Source organism: Conger conger, chromosome 18 (genome assembly GCF_963514075.1).
Source record: "Conger conger chromosome 18, fConCon1.1, whole genome shotgun sequence".
NCBI classification, from domain to species: Eukaryota; Metazoa; Chordata; class Actinopteri; order Anguilliformes; family Congridae; genus Conger; species Conger conger.
The window spans coordinates 5,727,501-5,737,500 of record NC_083777.1 but is presented as its reverse complement, the minus strand read 5'-3'; the positions used below and the strand labels follow the sequence as shown (position 1 = coordinate 5,737,500).

Here is a 10,000-nt window from a genome sequence, read left to right as displayed (position 1 = left end):
ACAAGACAGGTTGGGTCTATGGATTCATGCTGTTGGCACCAAATTCTGACCCCATACTCAAACCAGCCCATCTGGCACCAACAAACATGCCAGTGTCGAAATCACTGAAATCACATTTTTTCCCTCATTCTGATGGGTGATGTGAACATTAACTGAAGCTTCTGACCCGTATCTACATGACATTATGCTTTGCACTGGTGCCACATGATTGGCTGATGAGATAATCACATTAATAAGTAGGTGTTCCTAATAAAGTGCTCAGTGAGTGTATGTGTTGTATTGTATGTGAGCATGCCTCACTGTCTATGTGAATACTGCCCGAATACAAGCGCATACAGGAATGAAAAAGTCAGAACCATGAGTTTAAGTGTGACAATGGCCCAAAATGATTTCAGTTGAATCTGTTTATGGGATTATCTAAATAGCTCTTTCATTGAGGTTGAATTGCCGATTGTGGCACATATCTTTAAAGCAATGGCTGGAATGACATAATCACTCGATCTGTTATCTCTGCCGCGAACAATGTGCAATTCACACAGCCTGACGCTGTTTCTGTTGTTTGCAGTGAGCTGCCATCTCTGTTATGAAACTGTGCCGTTAACTATGGGCAGAAAACACATTATCTCACCCCTTTTAATGTGTTTGTTTTAGGAACAACATAACAGAAAAAGAGGGCAGTAAGGCAGAGAGAGAGAGGGAGAGAGAGGGAAAGAGAGGGAGAGAGCAAAAAGCTGCTTGTTCTTCAACTCCTCATCGTCATCAGTGGGCCAGTAGCTGTTTGCTAACTGAAATAGCTTATTCACTTCCTGCTGAAGATAAATTTGCCATTACTTGACCTAACATTTAAAAAATGTGACTGCACGTTTAGTCCTGCAATAGTCCAAGTAGTCCTCCGATATAATCACGCTCCAACATCTCCCATCATACCATCCATACAGTGACCAAGCATCGCCATTATCTGAGCTGGTTTACAGGTGTGAAATGTTTACTCGAACCCAGCTCATTTGAGTGTGATATTAGCATTTACATTCGCTGGTCCTCGCACTCGAAGCGAACGGACGTGAGGTGTGAACAAAGAGACAACGGACCCGACTGCGCTAATCCCCTCTCACCCCCACCTCCAATCCTTCCCCCAAACACAGCGGAGCTGGTGCGGTGCCAACACAAACAAGGGCGTGGCCCTGCTTTCCGTGCGCAGGCGGTGGCCGTGTTTGCGGTGGCCGTGGTCACAGGTTACCTGTTAATGAGGCCACAAGCTGTGGCCCTGAGGCCTGAGGAGGCCTGACTACAGCCGCACTGGTGACTACAGCGTACCCGCTTACATCCAGGGTCATAACGACAGAGACGCATGTGTCATTGTCCTTTCCCTCCGTCCTCAGACAGAGAGGGAGAGAGAGAGGGAGAGAGAGGGACAGGTGGAGGAAGACTCCAGTGTCCTGGCCTTGCCTTCATTTCATTTGGGGAGAGTGTGGGGTGGGGGGGGGGGGTGTGGTTGAGGAACCAGAGGTGGGAGAGAGTCGTCCGTTCGCTTTGTCAGCCCTGAGGCAGGGGGTCACCTAGGAGACAGGGAACTGAATTACCCAGAACCCCCTGCTCCTCCTGGGAGCCGTCGGACAAGGAGAGACGAGGAGAGAAGTTAATGAGGGGACGAGACAGGCCAGGGGGCCCCCGAGGCTCCACAGGGCCCCCGCGCGGCCGGCTCTGGGGGCCACTCGCCTCTGATTGGGTAATTAGTAACGTGGATTGCGCCTAAAGCCAGTTAATTGATTGATTGGACTGTGTGAGAATTTGTCCGTTTTTTCCTCCCGGTTCCGCGTCACTAGAGGCTCTGGGAGCGAGCGTTTACTGCACTCCACACATCTCCGGCAGGGGGGCTGCAATTAAACGTTATGATACTTTGTGCCATTTTTCCTGCAACTTTAATACTCCGCGGATGCATAATTGATGCCCGGGTGCTAATATCAAACAGTTCTTCCCAACAGCTAATTGTTAATCACCATCCAAAGCTCCAGTAGTGTGTTTTACAACGAGGAGGAAATCCTCAATTGAATATGAGTCCCCATTTATTACAAATGCGCAACTTGACATTTGCATAAGGGCAGGTATAGGGTCGGGGCCCGAGCCATGCTAGATGTGTTCATAATCGTTAATCACGGACTAAGTAGCCACTCCGATCTAACTCACCATGCGTCCGAACTTCATACCCACGCCTGTGCACGGCTGTTCCGCGATGATGTCATTGCACAATTACAAAAAAGCCTTCAAAAACATATTTTTATATTTATATATATTATACAATTTAATTTAGTGCTGGAGACCCCCCACTACCCCAAAACCAGGAATATTATAAGGATTGAAGCTTTTTTTTGTCTGAAAGCCCCAACTGTGAAATGTATTGGATGGCTACAGAATCCCAGGAAAGGAACAGAGATTAAAAAAATCACCTTAAACAGACAGATTAAACCCATGGCAACAGACGTCCTGACAACGGGGACCGCCATCACCTCGTTATTAAAGTGTCTTTTATTTTGTCCACCGTAGATTGCCATGACGGGACCCCCGTGGCGTCCCGCCGGTATTGGGGAGCCAGAGGGGGCTCTGGGGGATTAAAGAAAACCCCATTCCCCAAAAGAGTAGGACGTTGGCGGGACATTAATTAACCAATTATCCCGGCGCTTGGCAGAGGCAGGGGAGCGGGGTGTGATTCTCCGGCGTTAAATATGCATTAGCTACGATTGGACGGTTTGTGATTATGTAATCACGTTTCTTCCACCTTCCTTCTTGCACCAGCTGTCAAGGTCCGTGGTGCTACAACACCCCACCCTACCCCACCTCCCCCGCACCCACACCCCACTCCCGATGAGCACCCCGCAGCCTCACACTCATTCCCCACAGCCCCCGGGGAGAGGGTGGGGTTCAAGTGCTGGAGGAAAAGCATCTCTGATTGTATTCATTTCTCATTCTGTTAATTAAAGATCCAGCCAATCAGATAGGATTAATTGCCATAGCAATGAGGAAAACCGGGGTCAGATTACACTTCCTTATCCAATCCATATAATTGTATTTGTATAAGCACGCAATTGAGGCAGAAAGGGAAAATTAATGAACTATTGATTAAGTATGTCTAGATATTATTTATGTGTAAGACATCGAAGTCGCTTGTGGAGGTACGACAGGTTATGGAATCAGCAGGTTATTTTGGTTGGGATTCACGAACCCATGTTTTTATTTTCTTGAGTTTTTTTACTGACTGGTTATTTCTCTTTTCATCACTCTGACATTGTTATTTCTTTAATCCGGTCCAGCCTATCTTTATGAGCTTATACTGACCGTTTTTTTTATACAGTAATCTTTAAAGTAGGCAATGGGTCGGCCCCATAGTTGCTAATCTGCTAAAAATATATAGATTTTTGAGGACTGAAAATGTTGGTACTATTGTTTGACTCACTCTAGGTTCAATTGAATTCCATAATGTATGAATCAATTTAATTACTGGCATGACATATTACATGATAAGTCAATGCTTTACATAAACATTAAACTGCAAAACAGTTGACTTTGAAATGATTCTCTCTCGTGCACATGCACACGACCACGTATGCACACACACACACACACACACACACATATCCTTCCTTCTCCTCTTGGGAGACTATTGATCTAGGTGCAGTTTCCATCCCTTCATGTATTTAGTTGTCTCTTTTCTCCTATTGATTTCTCTTTTTTACATCTTTGCATGGGCATGCTGAATAAACCAATTTCATAGATGCAAGGGTGCCAATAATGTATACACCCTAAATTAAAATGAAAAAAGACAACACACATGCATATAATACACTGATAATAGCCCATATGTTATGTTCAAACATAAAGAAAAACTTTATAATTTTATTCCTAAAGTTTCTCTTTGGTATTTATGTCATTTTTTCAGTGAAACGTTATTGCCACCCCTAACAAGTGTGGTAAATGAAGTTCAAACAAAGTGAAATTGGTAAAACAATTTTACTGAATTTAGTTAATCTCAGTGTAAAGGAACTATATTGTGTCAACCAAGCATCATTTTTTGCCAAACCTCATTGGAATTATGACAGGAAGAAGGTGCTATGGTCAGATGAGACCAAAATTGAACGGTTTGACACGACATCAACATTTTTGGCGGCACAATATGAATGCGTACCAGAAGAAGCACCTCAGTCCCAGTGTTCTAGCACTCGGTCTTTACGCTCTAAACGCCCCTTTCTCCTGCATCCAACACATCCACTACGAATAACAACAGTTTCTATCCGTCTCCTATACCCCAGACCTTGACATGCATTGTTGCAGACAAGAGGTTCAGCTGTAGTTCAGACAAAATGGTGAATGGGGAAGAAATGGGGAAGAAATGTGATCTAAGTGACTTTGACCATGGAATGATTGTTGGTGGCAGAGGGAGGGAGAACGGCTGATCTCCTGAGATTTTCATGCACATTAGTCTCTAGGATTTGTAGAGAATGGTGCAAAAAATAAGAAAATTAAAAAAACATCCAGTAAGCAGCAGTTCAGTTGGCAAAAACACCTTGTTAATGAGAGAGGTCAGAGGAAAAGGACCAGACTGGTCAAAGCTGACAGGAAGGAGACAGTAACACAAATAACCACACATTACAACAGTAATATGCAGAAGAGCATCTCTGAACACACAACACGTCAAACCTCTAAGTGGATAGACTACAGCAGCAGAAGACCAATGAGTCTAAAAAATAAGTCTAATACATGCCTCAGCGATACGAAAGAGTGACATCAAATTATAGGAGGTTTATGGTTGCTATAATTGCTGCTAAAGGTGCTGAAACCAGTTATAAAATGTAACTAGATACTGTACGCTCTGGTCTGGATATGCCGTCCTCTTTGGGTTTTAATGGCTTTTAGCCTGATTTAACAGACAACTCACGCCAGACTAGCACAAACACACACCTACGTACCTACTGTAAATACAGAATATAGAGGGAGAAGAGAACACATTGGAAAACATATTGCAAAATGACGAAGATTGCAAAGTTTCTATAATATATAGTTAGCAAAATTAAAATGCTGATGACTGATGATTATATAATTGCTGCATAATGTCACATGTGGAAAATATTTCTCATACTACTATATAATAGATTACAAATCATAAAATCCGAAATCATATAAGTATTTTTGTTACGATACACTTCCTTTGTGGTATATACAGTAAATCAAAAAGAAGTTTGACAGGGAAAGAAAGAAATGAGTGGATTATAAACAATGATGATTCTTTGTCTGGTACCATGGAGACAGCATCCAAAGGCTTTGAATTTCCTCCTCACTGAACCCTGGTTTGGGGGAAAAAACACAGGGACATGAAAATGAATAAGATCCAAAGCAGATGGAAAAAAGGTTTTTTTTGTTCTCCGCTGGGAACGCTGGTGTTCTAACCCACAGTGTTGTCTTTGGATGTGTTCCTTCGGTTCTTGAATTCCCACTGCTGGGTCTTTCTTCAAAGCGGGGAGCTCGGGAACTTGACAGGAATCAAACTGATACACAGGGTTCAAATCTCACCAGTTTGTCTGGTCTCTGATGCACTGCTTTACATTCCTCCTAATACTTCAGTTTCCCTCTTTCAAAAGCTTACAGTGGACATGTATTGCGGTAATAAAGGATGAAGATATATATAGTACTACGAAAATGTTTTAGCAAATATACAGTTTATGTACAAAAAAGAAAGTGCAAAGACCTTGTAAAAATGTATGTAAACCCCAGTTTCAATGCTGCCATGTGTATATACTGTATGCAGGAATGCCTGTATAGTGGTCTGCAGTGTCTATAACTGTCTTGGTGGGTATGGACTGTGGGTGTATATGTACACATATAGTGTGTGTGCATTTGTGTGTGTGTGTGTGTGTGTGTGTGTGTGTGGGAGTGTGTGCATGCAGGTGCGTGTGTGTGTGTGTGTGTGTGTGTGTGTGTGTGTGTGGGAGTGTGTGCATGCAGGTGCGTGTGTGTGTGTGTGTGTGTGCATGCAGGTGTGTGTGTGTGTGTGTGTGTGCATGCCGGTGCGTGCGTGTGTGTGTGTGTGTGTGTGTGTTTGTGAATGTGTGTATGTGTGTGTGCCCATGTGTGTGTGCATGCAGGTGTGTGTGTGTGTGTGCATGCAGGTGTGTGTGTGTGTGTGTGTGTGCTTGCAGGTGCGTGTGTGTGTGTGTGTTTGTGTGTGTTTGTGAATGTGTGTGTGTGTGTGTTTGCCCATGTCTGTGTGCATGCAGGTGTGTGTGTGTGTGTGTGTGCATGCAGGTGCGTGTGTGTGTGTGTGTGTGTGTGTGTGGGAGTGTGTGCATGCAGGTGTGTGTGTGTGTGTGTGGGAGTGTGTGCATGCAGGTGTGTGTGTGTGTGTGTGTGTGTGTGGGAGTGTGTGCATGCAGGTGTGTGTGTGTGTGTGTGTGTGTGGGAGTGTGTGCATGCAGGTGTGTGTGTGTGTGTGTGTGTGGGAGTGTGTGCATGCAGGTGTGTGTGTGTGTGTGTGTGTGTGTGTGTGTGTGTGGGAGTGTGTACATGCAGGTGTGTGTGTGTGTGTGTGTGTATGCAGGTGCGTGTGTGTGTGTGGGAGTGTGTGCATGCAGGTGTGTGTGTGTGTGTGTATGCAGGTGCGTGTGTGTGTGTGGGAGTGTGTGCATGCAGGTGTGTGTGTGTGTGTGTGTGCGTGTGTGTATGCAGGTGCGTGTGTGTGTGTGTGTGTGTGTGTATGCAGGTGCGTGTGTGTGTGTGTGTATGCAGGTGTGTGTGTGTGTGTGTGTGTGTGTGTGTGGGAGTGTGTGCATGCAGGTGCGTGTGTTAGTCTGTGGGAACACCATGGCGCAGAGACAGGGTAAGAGCAGGTGCAGCTCCAGGTTTAAATTACCACCTTCCTGCCTCCGTGTCTGAGCAATGCACAGTGTGTTTGTGACTCCATAACACAGGGAGAGTAACATGCCCGTTCTCCTCTCCTCATCTCTCACGCCCACAGTTAAATTACTGAGCCTTAAACCTATTTTAATGCATATAGAAAACAGAATTTATATTCCCCAAAATATCAATGAAACAGGCGGGAAAGTCAGGAGGAAAGGATGGATTAAGGATTTTAAATTGCAGTATATTAGTCTGATTCTTAAATCTTAAGCAAACTGTTTTCTATTTATGAAAGGGTTGCCTTAATGTAAATCCGATTTTTGCATAACCATATGTGACCTTTTCAACAGGGGGACTGTGCACGAGGCTGCCCTTGACTTCACGAGTGAGACTAACTGTGACCTGAAATGATTTGTTTTTATTTGAATAACGAGGTTTGCATGCTGTGCCTGTGTACACCTCAGCCTTCCATCCGTGACGGAAAGGTGAAAAAAAAGTGCCACGATTATAATTAGCATCAAAAAAAAAGAGAACAGGTGTCATATTTCTCCCCTTTGTTCGATGTAAAAAAGTACAACAGCTCAATCATTCTACAAGATTCAATTAGCTGGAAGGCTCTCAAGTGAAACAGCCATTTTCAGAGAACAAATAGCCTGTTAATAATAATTAAGTGATAATTAATACTTTTTTCAAAAATGGTCTTTCTTAAAAGTACACCAGCACACAGGAAGTGGGAAGCCTCCCATTTTGGATAATGAAACTTACTGTCTCACTGGTTACGCGATTCCCATTTTCCTCCCATCTCCTCCCTTTCTGTACATGGATCTCCCTCTCCCTCTCTCCCTCCCTCCCTCTCTCCACGGGACGCCTGCCTCCCTCTCTCCTTCCCTTTTTTTTCCACAGCATTCTTCCTCCCACCTCCGAGGAAGAGAGGAAATTGGTGTGATGTCGGAGCGTGCTTGGGCAAATCGCACGTGATCGTGTCAGGACCTTTTTTTAATGTGACTGATACCAGGCGGCGTGGAACATCATATCTCACCATTTCATGCCTTCTTCGATTTCACCACCTGAGGACAGGACTCTCGTGATGAGGACGCCTCTTCTTCTAACTGCCTGGAAGTGTTTGCTTGATGCCGCTGTCGGAACTCCCCGAATACACCAGAAAGTATCTGAACAGCGAAGGAAAATATGTGTAGACTTGCCAGGCGCTACTGGACTACTGGAACAGGATTAATCAAATGTTTTCTTGATTCAAAAATATTAGTTTAACCACTCCTATGTTTTAACAGTTCAGCAAAAGAAACTGCAAATGCCCGCCAATGGTGACACTCTATACGATCGCTATCTATCTGTGTAGATGCCGACCAGCCTCTGCCCTGTATAACCTACAATGATACAATCATGTATCTTGTGGCTTCACTAGTGTACAGTATAGGCGGGTGACTACGGGGTGCAGGTGTCCTATATTGTGTATGTCTGTTTGCTGTGCGGTGGTGCGAATCAAGACGATGCAGGTTAAAATGAATACAATTTATTAAACAATGTTCATTATCTGGCGACCTGTCCAGGGTGTATTCCTGCCTTTCGCCCAATGTATGCTGGGATAGGCTCCAGCCCCCCTGCGACCCTGTTCAGGATAAGCGGGTTAAGATAATGGATGGATGGATGTTCATTATAGAAATACAATGGCAATGCAGGAATGTCATATGTGAACGGTTATACGCGAGTGGTGCACTGTCTGTTTCCTTTTGGGGGTCTGCAGAGAGGCACAGGTCTGTACAACGCCCTAGACCATCGATTCTGCTCATACAAGCAGGTGTATAAAGGGACTCACATAAGAGTTTCTGTTCAAAAACTGGACTTCCAGTGCTGTTCCCTGTCTTTCAAGTAACATGGCAACAGGCCGGTTTATCACTGCTCTTAGCCGTCTTCATGCCTCTATATATAGGCTGTCTGGGACCTCATATTGTGAGAACATTGTCTGTCTGGTTCCTCATGCTGCTATAGCTTAGTAGTAATGTTGTCACTCACACGATATCGCCCTCTATATTGTTTATATGACAGATTTTCAACCAAATTGATTTGGTCCTCTCTGGCCCAGTTTAGTCAAAGTGTTAAGAGGAAATGTGATTCACATAGTAAACAAACACTACAACCGCCAGCCACTACAACAGCCAAAGTTCTTCATCTCTCTCTCTCCCTCTCTCTACCTCTCTATCACACTCTCTCGTCTCTCCCTCACTCTCTCCCTCTTCCTCTCTCTCTCTCTCTGTACCTATCACTGAAGATGATATAAGATTAGGCAGCCGAAAGGTGACTCACTAAATTGCCCCTTTCCTTCCACTCTGTCCATCACTCCTCACATCCTTTCCCCATCCCTCTGTTTTTAAAGATGGATGTGCAGTGTCCTGCCTAGTCTATCTGAGAAGCACATCGTTACTTTCACAGCTTCTCCACCTCCCTCTCTCTCTCTCTCTCTCTCTCTCTCTCTCCAGGGTAAATGGCGCATGGTGAAATCACAGTAGCTGAGCAGTCATAACTGCCAGGTGAACCGGAGGAAGGGAGGGAGAGAGGGATGAAGAAGGTCATTAAAAAGGACAGTAAAAGGCATGTTTTCTGTTGGAGGAGTTTACCTTAGTTTTCATAAATCTAGAGACTATTCTTGTGAAAACACAGCAGGTGGCATTTCTGGTTACAGTCTATGTCAGCTCACACAATGACTGAACAGATGCAAGCAGGTAGCAAATACACACACACACACACACACACACACACACACACCCACACACAAGGTGTGCCTTTGTTCCTGTTACTTCATATCATATCCCCAGGCAGGTGACTTTTTGACGGAAGACTAAGGGAGTTAAAATATTAGTGCTAAATATTACTATCCAAAACTAGGATAATTCCATCTTAATGAAAAGGTGGGAGGGAGAACTTTGGGGAGCATGCTCATCATAGGGATTTGATTATGATTGTGATTATGATTATGTTAATGACCGTCTATTCCTGTGAGTCTGAGAAGGATCACATCCAATGCGCATTGTTGACAGATCAGCGCTGATGATATTTAGAGGAGCAAATTGGTCCCATCTGAACTTTCAGAAGTGAGAGCCTG

The 10,000-nt window shown here is 44.4% G+C and overlaps 1 long non-coding RNA gene across 1 annotated transcript in view; it reads right to left on the bottom strand.

Annotated features, from left to right (window-relative positions):
* Positions 1-4,890: 4,890 nt before the first annotated feature.
* The window catches only part of LOC133118440 (uncharacterized), an 11,721-nt gene continuing 6,611 nt past the window's right edge, over positions 4,891-10,000 (bottom strand). Inside the window, exons 2-3 of the long non-coding RNA XR_009706400.1 lie at positions 7,922-8,051; positions 4,891-5,333 (exon numbers count right to left, since the gene is read on the bottom strand). This is a non-coding gene — a long non-coding RNA (uncharacterized LOC133118440). The remainder of the gene's footprint in view (positions 5,334-7,921; positions 8,052-10,000) is intronic.